The sequence below is a fragment of the Lissotriton vulgaris genome, chromosome 1_1 (assembly GCF_964263255.1).
Source record: "Lissotriton vulgaris chromosome 1_1, aLisVul1.2, whole genome shotgun sequence".
Lineage (NCBI taxonomy): Eukaryota > Metazoa > Chordata > Amphibia > Caudata > Salamandridae > Lissotriton > Lissotriton vulgaris.
The window spans coordinates 958,969,914-958,988,986 of record NC_141685.1 but is presented as its reverse complement, the minus strand read 5'-3'; positions in this window follow the sequence as shown (position 1 = coordinate 958,988,986).

The window sequence follows — 19,073 nt, the reverse complement described above, 5'->3', positions numbered from 1 at the left end:
GTCCTCTGCACTCACCCCCTATACTTTTAGTCGCTGTTGGGCACTGCTGGGGGTCCTCTGCACCCACCCCCTATACTGTTAGGCACTGTTCGGCACTGCTGGGGGTCCTCAGCATCCACCCCCTATACTGTTGGGCACTGCTGGGGATCCTCTGCACTCACCCCCTATACTGTTAGGCACTGTTGGGCACTGCTGGGGGTCCTCTGCACTCACCCTACTGTTGGGCACTGCTGGGGGTCCTCTGCTCTCACCCCCTATACTGTTAGGCACTGTTGGGCACTGCTGGGGGTCCTCTGCACCCACCCCCTATACTGTGGGGCACTGCTGGGGGTCCTCTGCACTCACCCCCTATACTGTTAGGCACTGTTGGGCACTGCTGGGGGTCCTCTGCACTCACCCCCTATACTGTTGGACACTGCTGGGGTTCCTCTGCACTCACCCCCTATACTGTTAGGCACTGTTGGGCACTGCTGGGGGTCCTCTGCACCCACCCCTATACTGTTGGGCACTGCTGGGGGTCCTCTGCACCCACCCCAATACTGTTAGGCACTGTGGGGCACTGCGGGGTCCTCTGCACCCACCCTCTATACTGTTGGGCGCTGCTGGGGGTCCTCTGCCCTCACCCCCTATACTGTTAGGCACTGCTGGGGGTCCTCTGCACCCACACCCTATACTGTTGGGCACTGCTGGGGGTCCTCTGCACTCACCCCTATACTGTTAGGCACTGCTGGGGGTCCTCTGCACCCACCCCCTATACTGTTAGGCACTGTTGGGTACTGCTGGGAGTCCTCTGCACCCACCCCGTATACTGTTGGGCACTGCTGGGGGTCCTCTGCACTCACCCTCTTTACTGTTAGCAACTGTTGGGCACTGCTGGGGGTCCTCTGCACCCACCCCCTATACTGTTGGGCACTGCTGGGGGTCCTCTGCATTCACCCCCTATACTGTTAGGCACTGTTGGGCACTGCCGGGGGTCCTCTGCACTCGCCTCTATACTGTTGGGCACTGCTAGGAGTCCTCTGCACTCATCCCCTATACTGTTAGGCACTGTTGGGCACTGCTGGGGGTCCTCTGCACTCACCCCCTATACTGTTAGGCACTGTTGGGCACTGCTGGGATTCTCTGCACTCACCCCATATACTGTTAGGCACTGTTGGGCACTGCTGGGGGTCGTCTGCACCCACCCCCTATACTGTTAGGCACTGTTGGGCACTGCTAGGGGTCCTCTGCACCCACCCCCTATACTGTTGGGCACTGCTGGGGGTCCTCTGCATTCACCCCCTATACTGTTAGGCACAGTTGGGCACTGCCGGGGGTCCTCTGCACTCACCTCTATACTGTTGGGCACTGCTGGGAGTCCTCTGCACTCATCCCCTATACTGTTAGGCACTGTTGGGCACTGCTGGGTGTCCTCTGCACTCACCCCCTATACTGTTAGGCACTGTTGGGCACTGCTGGGAGTCCTCTGCACCCACCCCCTATACTGTTAGGCACTGTTGGGCACTGCTGGGGGTCCACTGCACCCACCCCCTATACTGTTGGGCACTGCTGGGGGTCCTCTGCACCCACCCCCTATACTGTTGGGCACTGCTGGGGGTCCTCTGCACCCACCCCTATACTGTTAGGCACTGTTGGGCATTGTGGGAGTCCTATGCGCCCACCCCCTATACTGTTAGGCACTGTTGGGCACTGCTGGGAGTCCTGTGCACCCACCCCCTATACTGTTGGGCACTGCTGGCGGTCCTATGCACCCACCCCCTATACTGTTAGGCACGGTTGGGCACTGCTGGGGGTCCTCTGCACTCACCCCTATACTGTTAGGCACTGTTGGGCACTGCTGGGGTTCTAGCACCTTCCCTGCGTTTATACTTGGTGGAGTGGGAATAATAATTTATATGGGTTTACTGTCCAGCATCTTCCCTGAGTTTATACTTGGTGGAGTGGGAATTGTAATTTATATGGGTCTACTGTCCAGCACGTTCCCTGAGTTTATACTTGGTGGAGTGGGAATAGTAATTTATATGGGTTTAGTGTCCAGCACCTTCTCAGAGTTTATACTTGGTGAAATACATTTTTGTTGGCAGAATACTACAATTATTATTTGTATCAAAATATAATAACTATCGTAGTAATTAGAATTATTGTTAGACTAGTAGTACATTGATAAAGAAATCACAACATTTATGATAGTTGAAAAATAATCAATAAATGATTAAAATAATATTTAAATTATATTTTATTTCAATAATAAAAAAAAGTAGACACACACATGGTTAAGTGGAAACATTTACAAACAGTTTATTAAGATGGAAAAACAAATGGGAAGTAGAGGAAACATTTTTATTTGCAGTATAATTTTGTAAGCCAATAGTCTTTATTAAAAAAAAATAATAGCAAGTAAATGTTTGTATATTAAAAACATTGATAAATTGCAGTGAAATAATTTTTATGTTTATTCACATACATTGAAAATGTAATTTTTCATAACAAATATAATTACTTTAAATCACATACAAAATAGAAATATTTTAATAATAAACATGTTGAAAATAATTGTTATATTTGTTGTACATACAATTTTTCATATTTTAAAGTAGAGATCATTTATAGATACATTTTTTAAAGAATTCAAAATAGTAACATTTTTGTTGGTTACAAAATGGTAATAGTGTAATCTAGAAATTAATAAAATTAATATTGAAAATACTAATAATATTAATTTTTACAGAGGTAAATAAAGAGAAATAATTTTAAAACCATAGGTAAATTTTATAATAACATTAACATATTTATAAGCATAATGTTTAACACAAAGTCAATTATAAAAGTAATTTTAACATTTAAATTAATTACAAAGTGTACATATAAATAATATTTTATTTTCAACAGTTAGTTAAATAACATTGTAAATAATTTTTTTAACAAATATATTTTTATAATTATTTAAAATAATGATCATGAAAAATAACATATAATGTAACACTATATTTTTAATTTTTAAGTGTTGGAAAATAGAAAATAAATAGCCTTTTCACATATACAGGGACTATTTTTTAACCGATTGTCTGATTTGGTACTGGAACAGCTCGCGGTTGGATGCTTCGTCGCGTTGGAGAGGGTAAGTTTGTTTTTATTTTATTTTATTAGTTAATAAAGTGAATTTAAGTGTATGTGTGGTGTCTTTAGGTTTAGTTGGATTCTATTATCGATCCTAGATTGTGTTTTAGGTGTTAGCTCGAGTGTACAATATTTAGGGAGTCATTAGGATGGCGGGCGGACTTTGCCCGCCCGCCATCCTGACGGGGATTGGGACCGCCCGCCTTAAGGGCGGGGGTCCTGGGGGTGGCATTAGGATGTGCCCCCCACAGTGGCGGGCACATCCTGTATTTTTAGCATTGGGGCGGGCGGTGCTCTCTGCACCGCCCGCCACATTGCTAAAAATGCTTTACATCATTTGCATTTACAAAGCGGCAGGCACCGCGCGGTGCCTGCCGCTTTGTGAATGCAAATGAAGGGGGGGGTACCACAGGTACCCCCGTGCTCACCTCCCTACTCACCTTCACTCTGGGGGCCCACACGGGGCCCCCAGAGTGAAGTCCGCCTGCCTTTCCGTGGCGGAATTGCCGCCACGGAAAGGCATTGATAAATGCTAATGATAATATGACTGGCGGTGTCTATTCCTTTTCCGCCCGGCCGCAAGGCGACCGGGGCGGAAAAGCGGCGGACGGTCTTTCCGTCCGCCGAGGTCCCCCCCACCATACTAATATGGCAGGGGGGAAAACGAGAGATGATGGCGGGCGGATTGCCCCAACCAGCCTGGCGGGGGCAATCCGCCCGCCATAATAATGGGCCCTTTAGTGTTTACCGCGTTCTAGTGCTAGGTGTGTGAGGTATGCTTAAATGTTTAAATGTTAGTAAATGGATATGTTTATAGTACAAATATGTATTTTTATATGTGTATGGGTGTATTTGTGTGGGTGGGTATGTTTTTTTCTAATTTTCAGGTTGTTGTCGCCCTTTCAGTTTTTGGAGGAGATCCGTTTTTTTTTAAAGTAGTGTGACGAGTATTATATACTCTTATTTTTACACACATACTTTGTTTTTCGGGTTTTCCAGGAGAGTTTCTTTCTTTAAATAACTATTTTCGGGTTTTGAAGAGTATACCCTGTGGATTACATTGGAGAGGATTCGCCGTGGATTTGCTTGTATTTTTTCATTTTTTTGGGGGCTTCCTTGGATTGTATGGACATTTTGAACGCTTTGGTATGGATTTTTCATCATTGGATTACTTTTAAAGCAGCAACGGAAACTGTAAGCATATAAAGAAATGTTTTTGGGTGGGAAAGCTGTTTTAATTTGTTGTATTGCTACGTTATATGTAACAGTTTGAAAGTAAATTATCATAATAAATTTCATATATGTGTTTAAAATGTATTTGATAATTTAATTTCAATTTGTTAGATATAACAAAGGTAGGAACAGTTATATTTAGAAGTGGCTAATGCTGGATGTATAGTTGTGATATATTTTATAGAATCGTTTTAGCTATCATTGAGAGATATTCCAGTCCTCTGTTAGTTGGATAGAGGGTAACTTGGCTTTGGAGTGTGTTATACATTTTTTTGGTTTGTTTAGTTAATTTTGGTCCTATCAGGGTTACTGATTGCTCCATTCGGAGCTCTTGGTAACTCTGCTCTTTTTGTAGGGATTGTATTAATTTGTGAAGGGTGAATGAATGAATAAGAAACTTGGTTAAGCGCACTGCGGCCAAGCGGCTTCCTGGCGCTGAGGACTCAACAATACTCACAGATGGGACCCAAGAGGACTAGCAGGGGAATGCCTGAGAAAAAAGAAAAGTTTTGAGAGCCTTGCGGAAGTGGGTGTAGATGGGAATAGAGCGAATGGAAAGAGGAAGACTATTCCAGAACCGGAGAGCCAGAACCGAGAAACGGGTGCCCCCTGTGCGTGATTTCCGGAAACGAGGGACGTGAAGGAAGGAAAGTGATGAAGAGCGGACAGTGCGGCTAGGGGCATGAGAAGTGATGAGAGAATTGATGAAATGTGGGCGGAACGAGCGTGCCCCCGAAAGGCCAAGCAGGCTAATTTGAAGTAGGATCTGAAATGAACCGGGAGCCAGTGAAGGGACTTGAGTGCAGAAGTGATGTGAGAAAATTTGGGAAGACGAAGGATGAGGCGGGCCGCCTGGTTTTGGATGGCCTGGAGGCGGCGGGTTTCGTAGGCAGGGATGCCTACGTACAGGCCATTCCCATAGTCCAGGCGAGAGGTGATTAGAGCCGTGACGATGGTTTTGAGGGCATCTGCAGAAAAAAACGGGAAATCTTACGGATTAAACGAAGGGACAAAAAACAGGAAGACACAACGGAACTAATTTGGGCATGCATGGACAGATCGTCGCTGACCTTGATGCCCAGGGTCCGAACAGAGGAAGCTGGTGAGGGAGGGGGACCAAAGGAGAGGGGCCAGTGTGCCGGGGACCAGGGATTAGAGGGGCCACCAGTGAGGACAAGCTCTGTCTTGTCCGGATTGAGCTTCAAATGATTGAAGCTCATCCACTGAGAAATAAAAACTAAAGTGGAACAGAACTTGGGAAGAGAGTCAGCAGGGGACGAAAGATCAAAGACGAGCTGGAGGTCATCTGCGTAGTTATACACAGAGACCCCCAGCTAAAGAAGAGAAGAGATGAGAGGGCGATATAAAGATTAAAGAGAAGTGGGGAGAGGGAGGAGCCTTGAGGGACCCCACAGGTGACCGGACGAGGGGAAGCGGAAAAACCGGAGAGGTGAACCGCTTGCGATCTTCCTTGAAGGAAGGACGCGATCCAAGATAAGGCAGTGCCCTAGATGCCCGCTGCGCTGACACGATCGAGAAGAATGGCATGATCGACCGTGTCAAACGCAGCGGACAAATCAAGAAGGACCAGAGCTTGGGGGAGATTGCTATCAGCTTTCGCCTTGAGTTCATCCAGGACCGCAAGGGCCACTCCCTCAGTGGAGTTGCCAGGACGAAAACCCGCCTGTTGGGAGGCCAGAAGATGACTCTCCTCGATGTAGGAGGATAGGCAAGATGTTACGTGGCTTTCAAGGATCTTCCCTAGATAAGGGAGCAAAGAGATAGGCCTGAAATTAGATAGGAGAGAAGGGTCAAGACCAGGTTTTTTAAGGATGGGGAGAACTATAGCAGATTTAAATGAAAATGGGACAGAACCCAAAGCCAGAGAAGCATTGAGTAAAGTGAGGGGAGGGACAGGGCATCTAGTATAGAGAGTTCTAAGAATCCGTGCGGGAGCGCAGTCCGCCGGAGAACCAGACTTAACCTTAATAAGCAAGTCAAAAAAAAGCTCAGAAGAAATGGGTTGAAAGTGATCCAGAGAGGAAGAGAGCGGAGGAAGGGAATCAAAGAGTTCAGGTTGAGGCACAATGGGGATGTTGGCCTTAATGTTAATGATCTTGTCGATGAAATAGTCGTTCAGTGAAGAGCAGAAAGTTTGAGATGGAACAAGAGAAGGACAAGTGCGATCGGAAGTGGCGAGGTTATGAACTAATGAAAAGATTTCTCGAGATTTATTGGCAGAGAGGGCCACTCTCTCAGTGAAATATTTGGTTTTGGCCGCTAAAATGGTTTTTTTGTAGTCGTTGAGAAGAGTTTTGTATTTGAGGCGGAAAGTGGGGCAGTAGTTCCGTCTCCATTGGCGTTCCGAGCGCCTAAGACCTAGTTTAAGGGCTTTGAGGTCGCTGGTAAACCACTTATGAGCGTCGTAGGGGCGGACAGATTTGATCTTTTTGAGCGGGGCAACCTGGTCACAGGAGGAAGAGAGCCAAGTGCTGATGACATCAGCCTGACTTTCCAGGGATAGGTCAGTCAGGTCAGGGGCAGATGAGGTCAGGGAGGATGAGAGAGCACTGAGGTCGGTCTGGTTCCAACTTCGAGCCATAATGTTTTTAGGCAGAGGGGCTTTCTCGGCTTGACCAGAGTGGATAGCGAATGAGATCATGGAGTGATCCGACCAGACGCAGGGAAGGATGGAGGTAGATGAGACATTACAGCGTGATGACCAAATTTGGTCCAGGGTGTGACCCTGGATGTGAGTAGGGGCCGAGACGTGAGATGAGAAATTGAGACACTGAAGTGTAGCAGAAAAGTCTTTAGATGAGGAGTCCTCCCTGGGGTCACCCGGCCAAAAAGGGTAGGTGTTCCTCTGCCTGTGGTTGCTTGGAAGACATTATGTCATCCTTCAACTGTGTTGTTTGTTTTTGCTTCCTTATTTAGGGTGCTAAGGTAGACATTCCACCAGGCAATTTGATATTTGGATTGTCTTCTATGACCAGATCGGTGTAGCCTTCCTACCCATGTATCTTCGAAGTAGTCAAGCATAGGGCTTAGTCTTTCTTCGTTTCTTTTATAGTAGGGGCTGTCGATTAATAGGTTATAGTGTTCAGCAACATCTATTACAGGAACATAGGCTAGGGAAATAAGTTTTTTCATTTGATAAGCAAAGGTGCTGTCTGTGGCTTATTGGACACTTAGGGGTCGATTCAGATTCGGGAAAAAAAACGTCCGTACGATTTGTATCCGGAGCTCTCTCTGTACGAATCGTACCCATCCGTCCGAGTCACGTAGTACGATCCGTATTCCGTGAATCCATCCGAATCGTCGTGATCCGTATGTATTGCAAGGCTGAAACCGTGAACCGTACTACTCGTACACATGCCATACGACTCGTACACATGCCGTATGACTCGTACACATGCCGTACAACTCGACGAGTACGATCCGGACCAGGGTATGAGGACGTGATTCGTACGGTCCACATCAGGTAAGGGCGAGTCATACGGAAAAGCACACAAACACATACACACCGTACGGTGCGTACCCCCCATGATCACAGGAGTACGCACCGTACCCCTGCGATCATGAGGTGTATGTGCCGTACCCCATGTACGATGGGTGTACGAGCCATACCCCATGTACGATGGGTGTACGAGCTGTACCCCATGTATGATGGGTGTACGAGCCGTACCCCATGTACGATGGGTGTACCCATCATACATGGGGTACGGCTCGTGTACCCATCGTACATGGGGTACGGCTCTTACACCCATCTGCTCTTTTTTGTCTAGCTATGGTTCTTTTAAGGGAATCTATAGATGGTAGTTGGCTAGAGGCATGTTGGGGTAGAACACTTAAATGCTGTTTTAGAATAGCAGTTGTTGCTAAATCAGTACTAGTGCTAGCTTCTTTAAGGGAATCAAGCATTTCTCTAATCTCTATTTCTGTTACATTGGGTGGGTGGTTATGTTCCTTAGTATAAGTCACAGTAGTTTCCTGAGTTATAGCTCTACCATAACATTTGCTAGAATAGTATTTAGTGCATTTCCAAAAAGCGTTCATATCTTTCTGTTTCTCTTGAGTATATACATATCCCATGTAACAAAGAAGCATTTTCCCTTTCTGAGAATACACAGATGTTGCTCCTTCAGTCATTTTTGCTTTTTGGTGCTAGGAGAAATTAAACATTACATTATTAGAAAAGTATTTAAATTATGTATTTAGTATTATAATAACCTTGTTTTGCACGTTCATTATTTACCAGTTTATTTCTTTGTTGAATTCAGGTGTTGCTTTTCTTCAAATTTTTCTTTTATGTGTATTTCTTCAGTACCTGTTGAGATGGAGAAAATGTGTTAAAAGATTTTACATTTATTTATGTTTATTTTGTTGTGCTCTGCTAGCTAGTTTGTACTTCTATTTATTAAGGTTTTCAGTCAAGTTTTAAATTATTTACCTACTTTTTATCTTTTTTCTTTGACGGGTAGATGTTGTGCAGTTTTTCTTTATTTTCTTTTTCTCTGTAGAAAATAGAGTAGGAATAAAAGAGATGTTTTAGTTATTTGTTTTTCAAATACAGGTTTGAAGTTTCATATTTACGTTTTGGAAATATATTAAGGTGGTGATACTTACTTTAGATAGGTGTAGCTGGTTTTTGGTTGAAGTCAATTAGTTTTCTCTAAGCAATCCGGCAGAGTTTCCTCTTCCTTTTCTTTGGTGGTTTAGATTGCAATTTTAGCTGGTTTCATTCTTCTTTTGATAGAATTTGTTTAATTGTTTCTGAAAGTTTATTGGTTGTTCAAATTGATAGCTTTTTCTTATTTGTTCATTTGAATTTTTTTTGTTTTGCTAATTGTTTTCCTTACATGGGTGACGCCAATTACTGTTTTTTTGTATGGGTAAGGCAATTTTTTGCAATGGTTAATGCCTTTTTTTCATATTTAAAGTGAAAGAATATTTATAATGTGCATTAAGAAATGTTTTATTATTTGCAATGTTGTGTATGTGTTTTAAATTGTTTATTTGATGTAAATGTTTTTTTTAAATTGTTTGCAATGTTTATTGTATGTTGTATTTGTTTCATAAAATAGTTTATGGTTATTTGTGATGTGTATAATATGTATTTTTCATTAGAAAGTGCATTTTGTATGTATTTTGTTAAGTCGATATTCTATTAGTTTCGATATATTTGTATTCTATATTTTGATGGTCGATATTTTGGCTATGTTTTATGTTAAGGATTGAAAGTCGATGTTTTTACATGCGATAATATTGTTGGTCGATAATGTTGTAGTCAATATGTTTTTTTATCGATATTGCGGTTTCGATATTTTTGTTATTTCTTGTTTAAGTATTGGGATTTGATATTTTTGTAGTCAATAATTCTTCACCAATATTTTGTCTGGTCGATATTCGGTCTGTCGAGGTTATGTCAGTGATTCTTTTAAAATATATATAAAACATGGCCTTGGCCCTATTATGTTTAGTATGTTATGGCACAAATATACGAGGGCCAATGCAGAGTTACAGTGGCCTTTGACAGGCTCCTTGATGAACAAAAGATGGGAATTCTTCAAGAACAGTTGTTTAAAAGATGCAGTAGACAGTCCATGTTTGACTCCTTCCGTACTTGGCAGAAGGAGGCCAAACAGGGGCAATAAAAAATCGAAAAGGAAACTAGAAAACAAGGTATGCAGACCCTTACACAGAAGGCTGTTGCTTATGATAAGGAGAAACAGAAAACTGGATAGAATGTGTGGATAGGAAATTTAGGTTGCAAATTGATAGGTCTTATATGATTCAGGAGGACGGGGATACTTTTATGGAGACCCTATTAGATGCCCGACCCCAGCCACCATATGTCCCAGAACGTATATACCCTGTTGTTCCACATCAGCAACCACAACCTGCACAAGGTGCACCAGTCTCTACAGCTGTCACACCTACCACCCCTGTTAACATGCCCCCTACTTCTTTTCTTTCATTGCAATCTCTGACTGCAGCAATACCTGTTACTCCTGTTCCAGTCATTCATCCTCCATTGTCACTAATAACTGACACACCAGTGCTCCGTCCAGAAGATAGAGATTTGACCTGATTCTGAGAACGGTTAGGTCCGTTGAGGCGATCTGGAGAGGGAGAAGAAGAGAAGAAAGTAACAGTGGACCAGGCAATACGGTGGGCTCGCAACCCAATTTACAATCTTGAGGATATCTGGCAGATAATGGGAGTCTTTAACCCATTTCTGCAGCAAAATGCCCTTAAACACCTATCCTCCACTCTAATTGACCTCTGGTACCTCAAATACTATTTGATATTAATGAAGGCGCTTATATAAATAATTTGGAGCTGACCTCTATGTATAGGTATGTTTCAACACTACTGACTTATAGAGGTAGACTGCATGATAAGAGTCTTACTAAAATAACTAAATTCTTAGGGCCCCATTAGGATAGCGGGCGGAAAACCACCCCGCCCGCCATGGATGCGGGAAACAACCGCCCGCCATGGAGGCGGTGCAACCGGCAGACAAATTAGGATCGACCGCCACTAGAGACCGACCGCGGCGGTAGCGGTGAAAATGAAACCGCCCGACGTGTGCGGTGATGACAAAACTCCGACCGCGGCGGTCGGAAAAGCAGCTGGAAATACAACACCGCCCACAGGGAAAGCGGAGACACCGCACAGGAAATTACGATATCCCCGAGGGTGGCGCGGGCGGACCGGCAGGCACCGACCGCCGCGGTCGAAGGCAGGATTGCATGGGAGAAATGACGGACAAGCACCAGCAAAGTCACCGCAGCGGACGAACACGAAATCCATCGCGGTCGATGTCAAAGCACCGCAGCGATGCAAAATACTGCATAAACAAAGTAGCCCAGCAACAAATACATACAACACACACACACAGATACAGAAATGGCAAAGAAATACACAATACTACATAACCACACCCACTACACACCTGACAACCACTATCCAATTGGACACACCCACACAGCAGAGTACAAATCCACACCCTCCACTCACCACAATCCTTTGCATCTTCCCAGAACAGAAGGCCACACACCACATCTGAGAGAGGCAAAATCGCACACAACACCCACCACCACCATCAACACCACCATCACACCATCACAATCAAACCCCCAGCACAGAACACACCTCATCACCACACCCTTGCACCCACACACCCCTGCACCCACAAACACCTCAACACCCCCACACCATGACCTCACAAAAAATGCCCAAATTCACAGAGAGTGAGTTGACAGTCATGGTCAACGAGATTGTGAGAGTAGAACCACAACTATTTGGGAACCTAGTCCAACAGACACCATTAGCCACCAGGACACAAATGTGGGAAAGGATTGTCCAAAGGGTTAATGCAGTTGGGGCCACCCCAAGATCCAAGAAGGAGATCATGAAGCGGTGGCATGATCTCAAGAGGGTTGTCAAGGAGAAGAGGAGCAAGAACTGGACTGTGGCAAACTTGACTGGCAGTGGCCCTCCCGTCCCAATGAAGACATTCACACCATGGGAGGAGAAGGTGCTTGGTATCCTGCTACCTGAGAGTTACACAGGAGTAGCCGGGGGAGCGGAGGCTGGTAAGTACAGACAACCACATTGACTTTTACCTCCTTGCAATACCCAACCACCAATACACTGTCCATCCCTAAACAAGATGTAGCCAGCCATTCTGCTGAGGAGGCCTGTATGGGGCCGGAATGTCAGTACAACAACTCCCACCATAGCCCCTGTCCCACAGCCCAGCATCATGGAGGCCTGCCCCACCCAGGAGAAAGTGTCAGCCATTGCACTGTTTAACAAACAAACTTACAGGTTGGTAGCCATCTGCACTTGGAGGGTGTTTGTGGGTGCGAGGGAGGGAGGGAGGCCTGTCTCACTACTCCCAGCATGCCCCTTGTCCCACAGCCCAGCAGCATGGAGGCCTGCCCCACCTAGGAGAAAGTGTCAGCCATTGCACTGTGTAACAAACAAACTTACAGGTAGGTAGCCATCTGCACTTGGAGGGTGTTTGTGGGTGCGAGGGAGGGAGGGAGGCCTGTCTCACTACTCCCAGCATGCCCCCTGTCCCACAGCCCAGCAGCATGGAGGCCTGCCCCACCCAGGAGAAAGTGTCAGCCATTGCACTGTTTAACAAACAAACTTACAGGTTGGTAGCCATCTGCACTTGGAGGGTGTTTGTGGGTGCGAGGGAGGGAGGGAGGCCTGTCTCACTACTCGCAGCATGCCCCTTGTCCCACAGCCCAGCAGCATGGAGGCTACCCCCACCCAGGAGAAAGTGTCAGCCATTGCACTGTGTAACAAACAAAATAACAGGTTGGTAGCCATCTGCACTTGGAGGGTGTTTGTGGGTGCGAGGGAGGGAGGGAGGCCTGTACCACTACTCCCAGCATGCCCCTTGTCCCACAGCCCAGCAGCATGGAGGCCTGCCCCACCCAGGAGAAAGTGTCAGCCATTGCACTGTGTAACAAACAAACTTACAGGTAGGTAGCCATCTGCACTTGGAGGGTGTTTGTGGGGGTGAGGCCTGTACCACTACTCCCAGCATGCCCCCTGTCCCACAGCCCAGCATCATGGAGGCCTGCCCCACCCAGGAGAAAGTGTCAGCCATTGCACTGTTTAACAAACAAACTTACAGGTTGGTAGCCATCTGCACTTGGAGGGTGTTTGTGGGTGCGAGGGAGGGAGGGAGGGAGGCCTGTCTCACTACTCCCAGCATGCCCCTTGTCCCACAGCCCAGCAGCATGGAGGCCTGCCCCACCCAGGAGAAAGTGTCAGCCATTGCACTGTGTAACAAACAAACTTACAGGTAGGTAGCCATCTGCACTTGGAGGGTGTTTGTGGGTGCGAGGGAGGGAGGGAGGCCTGTCTCACTACTCCCAGCATGCCCCCTTGTCCCACAGCCCAGCAGCATGGAGGCCTGCCCCACCCAGGAGAAAGTGTCAGCCATTGCACTGTTTAACAAACAAACTTACAGGTTGGTAGCCATCTGCACTTGGAGGGTGTTTGTGGGTGCGAGGGAGGGAGGGAGGCCTGTCTCACTACTCCCAGCATGCCCCTTGTCCCACAGCCCAGCAGCATGGAGGCCTGCCCCACCCAGGAGAAAGTGTCAGCCATTGCACTGTGTAACAAACAAACTTACAGGTAGGTAGCCATCTGCACTTGGAGGGTGTTTGTGGGGGTGAGGCCTGTACCACTACTCCCAGCATGCCCCCTGTCCCACAGCCCAGCAGCATGGAGGCCTGCCCCACCCAGGAGAAAGTGTCAGCCATTGCACTGTTTAACAAACAAACTTACAGGTTGGTAGCCATCTGCACTTGGAGGGTGTTTGTGGGTGCGAGGGAGGGAGGGAGGGAGGCCTGTCTCACTACTCCCAGCATGCCCCTTGTCCCACAGCCCAGCAGCATGGAGGCCTGCCCCACCCAGGAGAAAGTGTCAGCCATTGCACTGTTTAACAAACAAACTTACAGGTTGGTAGCCATCTGCACTTGGAGGGTGTTTGTGGGTGCGAGGGAGGGAGGGAGGCCTGTCTCACTACTCCCAGCATGCCCCTTGTCCCACAGCCCAGCAGCAGGGAGGCCTGCCCCACCCAGGAGAAAGTGTCAGCCATTGCACTGTGTAACAAACAAACTTACAGGTAGGTAGCCATCTGCACTTGGAGGGTGTTTGTGGGTGCGAGGGAGGGAGGGAGGCCTGTCTCACTACTCCCAGCATGCCCCCTTGTCCCACAGCCCAGCAGCATGGAGGCCTGCCCCACCCAGGAGAAAGTGTCAGCCATTGCACTGTTTAACAAACAAACTTACAGGTTGGTAGCCATCTGCACTTGGAGGGTGTTTGTGGGTGCGAGGGAGGGAGGGAGGCCTGTCTCACTACTCCCAGCATGCCCCCTTGTCCCACAGCCCAGCATCATGGAGGCCTGCCCCACCCAGGAGGAAGTGTCAGCCATTGCACTGTTTAACAAACAAACTTACAGGTTGGTAGCCATCTGCACTTGGAGGGTGTTTGTGGGGGTGAGGCCTGTACCACTACTCCCAGCATGCCCCCTGTCCCACAGCCCAGCAGGATGGAGGCTACCCCCACCCAGGAGCAAGTGTCAGCCATTATACCCTGCACGCTCACCTTACAGGTATGTAACTACCGTTTATCTTCATGAAGTGTGTGTGTATTAATCTATTTACTATTGTACAAAATGCATAGACAATCAACCTTTAGGACACCATGATCTAACTATCCACTATGTAATGTAACACGATGTTGCCATGATTTGTACAACTGATGACAGCACAATGCACTAGTGTACAGACAGCTGATGATACACAGATGACACAAACACTGACCACTCCCCATCTACTCCACAGGTGATGAAGAACTCACTGCTGGGGACAACACCAACGACCCGCAGAGCCAGTCTCCACCTCCGGCACATGGACTCACAGATGCAGACTCCCAGGACAGTATGGACGATGAGCTCCAGCCCGGCACATCCGGTGTTCCACACACCCAGAGGTCCCAGGCCCCCATCCTCCCCACCACCACCTCTGCTGCAACGACAACGCAGCAGACCCCTGCTGTCACAGCCTCTGCCTCCACCGCAACCACCACCGCAGCCACTGCCACCAACACCACCACGACCACCAGTACCACCTCCCGCACCCTCCCTGTCCCTAGGGATGACCAGCCCACACAAACAACTGTGGAGGGCAGGGAGCCAGTGCGTGGCGCACCAGTGGCGAGGGAAGAGGTTCGTGGCAGCTGAGCAGGTGGGAGGGCCAGGGCCAACACCAGACCTCAGGCGGAGTGGACACCATCCCTGGACCACTTCACCAGAGTTGTGGATGCCTATCAAGAGGTCCAGGGACAAAGTGGCCGGTCGGAGGAATTTTTCAGGGAGCTCATCCTGCTGATGAGGTCCATCAATAACCACATGGGACAGATGGTGGACCTCATGGGCCAGCAAGTGGCGTTGCAGAGGGACAGGCCTGTGTCCCAACCATCACCGACATCCCCTCCTGTTGTGCAGCAGGATGCCAGTCCACCATCCTCCCCTGCGCCAACAGAGAGGGGCGAGTCCTCTGACGCCGCTGGCCATTCAGCAGGCCCCCCACCGCCAAAAAGATCTAGGGGGCGTCCAAAGAAGAGCCTGGGAGTCTCTGGAAGCCAAGCACCTGCCACACGCCAGTCACGGAGCCAGCCTTGAAGACAACCCTCTCCCCAACTGCATTGACTCTTTTGGACTATCTTTCCCCACATTGCCTTGGCAATGGCACCTGTCTGTTGGACTGGGTCACCACATTCATGTGGTGTCTACTCTTGCATCTCAGCGACCATGACTGTCAACTCACTGCTCATTCCCCACCTTCCTGTAAATATTCACGCACAATTCACATGTCCACCCCGTAAATAAAATACCTTACAATCCAGATTTTGTGTAGTGAATTCTTTAGTGCATAATTTACAATGATGATTATGTCCATGATATGTAAACATGATGTACAGTATGCAGGGCAGGAACACGCTGGAGAACCTAGGGAGACACAACAGAACTACAGTCACTGGTCTCATCGTGGCAACACACACAGATCACTGATCCACAAATATCCTAATTATCACAGGTACCCTACACAGTGTCTATCTGAAATGCTGTAATGCCGTCCATAATACATCTCCGGACGTAACGTCCATTCCAACAATCCCATACATAGGTGACAGAACATGTGGCTATTGGGAACATCTGCGCATAACCATTCATAAGATAAGCTAAGACACTAGACTATGTAGACGTTGTAACTCGTCACACACCTTCAAGTGAAGTAGCGTTGGATTAGCTGCTGCCGTTGGTCAACTCCTTCCTCCTCTCCACTCTCCTCATCACTGGATTCAGGTCCCTGAGCAGGTTGTGGCCTTGGTTCCTCACCGTCATCCAGGAGCAGGGGGACCCCCTTGTGGATGGCCAGGTTGTGTAGCATACAGCATGCCACAACGATCTTGCACACCTTCCCAGGCGAGTATGCAAGTGCGCCTCCAGTCCTGTCAAGGCACCGGAACCTTGCCTTCAGCAGCCCAAAAGTACGTTCAATTACCCGTCGTGTCCTGCCATGGGCCTCATTGTAGCGGATCTCTGCAGGTGTCTGGGGATTACGGAGTGGGCTCAACAGCCATGGCCTACTGGGATAAGCCGAGTCCCCTGTGGAAAAAAAAATACACATTGCAATGTTGTACGGCCACAGTAAAGGCAGTGACACACAGCACGCGATAGCAGTTGTGTAACTCACCCACAATCCAGGCACGTTCGGGATGCAGATTCTCCATCATCCGTGGCACCATGCTGTTCCTCATGATGAAAGAGTCATGTGCCGAACCGGGATACTTAGCACACACATGTGAAATTGTCATGTCTGCAAGGCACACCACCTGCACATTCATGGAGTGGTAGTGTTTCCGGTTTCGAAAAATGTGCTCCGTCGCCTGCGGTGCCACCAGAGCCACATGGGTGCAATCTATCGCACCGACTACATGTGGGATGTGCCCAAGTGGATAGAAGTCCCCCTTAACGGCAGCCAATTCACGTCCCCGGGGGAAATGGATGTAGCGATTCCGATAGATCATCATGGCCTCGAGTACATCCCTCAGCACCATGCTGAACATGGGCTGCGACATTCCCCCAGCGTTAGCCACGGTCTCCTGGAAGGAACCAGTCGCAAAGAAGTGTAGTGCTGCCATTACCTTGTGGGCGGGTGTGAATGCCGTAGGATAGTGACGGCGAGGCTGCAGGTGGGGCTCCAATAGATCACACAAGATCTTCAATGTCGGTCTGTCCAACCGGAATTTCCTGATGATTGCCTCATTCTCCATGTCCTCAAGCACAATCACCTGACGTAGGAGATCTGGCCTCCTCCTAGTTTAGGATTAAAAACAATAGGTCAATGACAAGCATCATGAGATGGCCATAGCACAAAACATCATTGATGTAATGGGTAAAAAACAATGGCCAGAAAGCTGCATGGCACATCTGGTTACATGGCTGCCCAATAGCTACACACAGAGGGCAGGCCTCTCCAGTGACAATACCCAAGTGACAATAATGTGGATACAATGATTAAACGAGTGACATGCGCAGACATGGAGCTACAAGAGCCACAAATCTAATGTGACTTAACATGTCTGTCATACCCATCTGCCGTACCTGCCAGACCTCAATGCATCATGTACATTGTGGAAGCATTCATCAACACAATGATCACAATAGCAGGGACACTTCTGGTTGTGTGCATGATCAGTTCTGAATGCACAAGTAGGGTGACCAACTGGCATTGGTCCAAATTCAGGACGGTGAGTGTAAAAATTCAGGACAAAGGGTCAAAATTCAGGACACAAATTCAGGATAGGAGGTCAAAATTCAGGACAAAACTTCAGGACAATAGGTACGTTTTACAGACACATCAGAGGTCGCGCAATAGTATATAAGTAAGCCCAGCCATTTCCAAACATATTCAACCATTTGCAAACCTACCCATCATGTATCCTTCCATCTATCATTTCACTCATCCATCCCCTCATCCATCCTTTCACTCATCCTCCATTATCCATCCATCCACCCTTTCACCCTATCCATCTGTACACTTATCCATCCACTCTTCATCCCATCCATCCATTCACTCACCTATTCAGCCATTTACCCTTTCACCAATCCAGCCATCCTTTCACTTACTAATCCTTCCACCCATCCACTCTTTTAGTCATCCATCCATCCTCCCTTTCTCTCTCCATCGACCCTTTCACTTAGCCTTCCTTCCATCCATCCATCCAACTACCCATCCATCCATCCATCTACTCATCCACTCATGAATCCATCCATTGCCCCTATCACTCATCCATCTATCATTTCACTCCTTCACACATCTATTCATCCTTTTGCCCATCTACCCTCCCTTTCACTCACTCATCCATCCTTACACCCACCCTTTCACTCATATGTCCATTCATTCACCCTTGCACTTATCAATACATCAATACATCCATCATTTCACTCATCCACCTACCCCCCATCATCCACCCACCCACTCATCCATCCATCCTTTCACCCACCCACTCATCATCCATCCATCCTTTCACCCACCCACTCATCATCCATCCATTCTCTCATCATCCATCCATCCATCCTTTCACCCACCCCCTCATCATCCATCCATCCACCCTTCCCCTCATCATCCATCCGTTCACCCACCCCCTCATCATCCATCCATCCATCCTTCCCCTCATCATCCATCCTTTCCCGTCATCCATCCATCCTTCCCCTCATCCATCCTTCCTTTCATCCATCCTTCCTTTCATCCATCCTTCCCCTCACCCATCCATCCATCCCATCCATTTATCCTGCCCCTCATCCATCCTTCCCCTCCATCCATCATCCTTCCCCTCATCCATCTTTCCCCTCATCAATCATCCAGCTACCCTTCCACCCATACATCCAGCTATTTACATTTTCTCTCCATCCTTCCCCTCACTCATCAATCCATCTATCCTCTCTCATTATCCATTTAGCCAATCTTTCATTCATCCATTCACCCTTTCACTAATTCATCCAGCCATTCACACATCCCTTCACTTACTTACTCGCCCACCTTTCCATATTAATTTTGAGCTGAGCCCTTTTGAGAAGAGGCCCATCAAGAACTTCACCCTCGCTGCAGGGGCCGTTC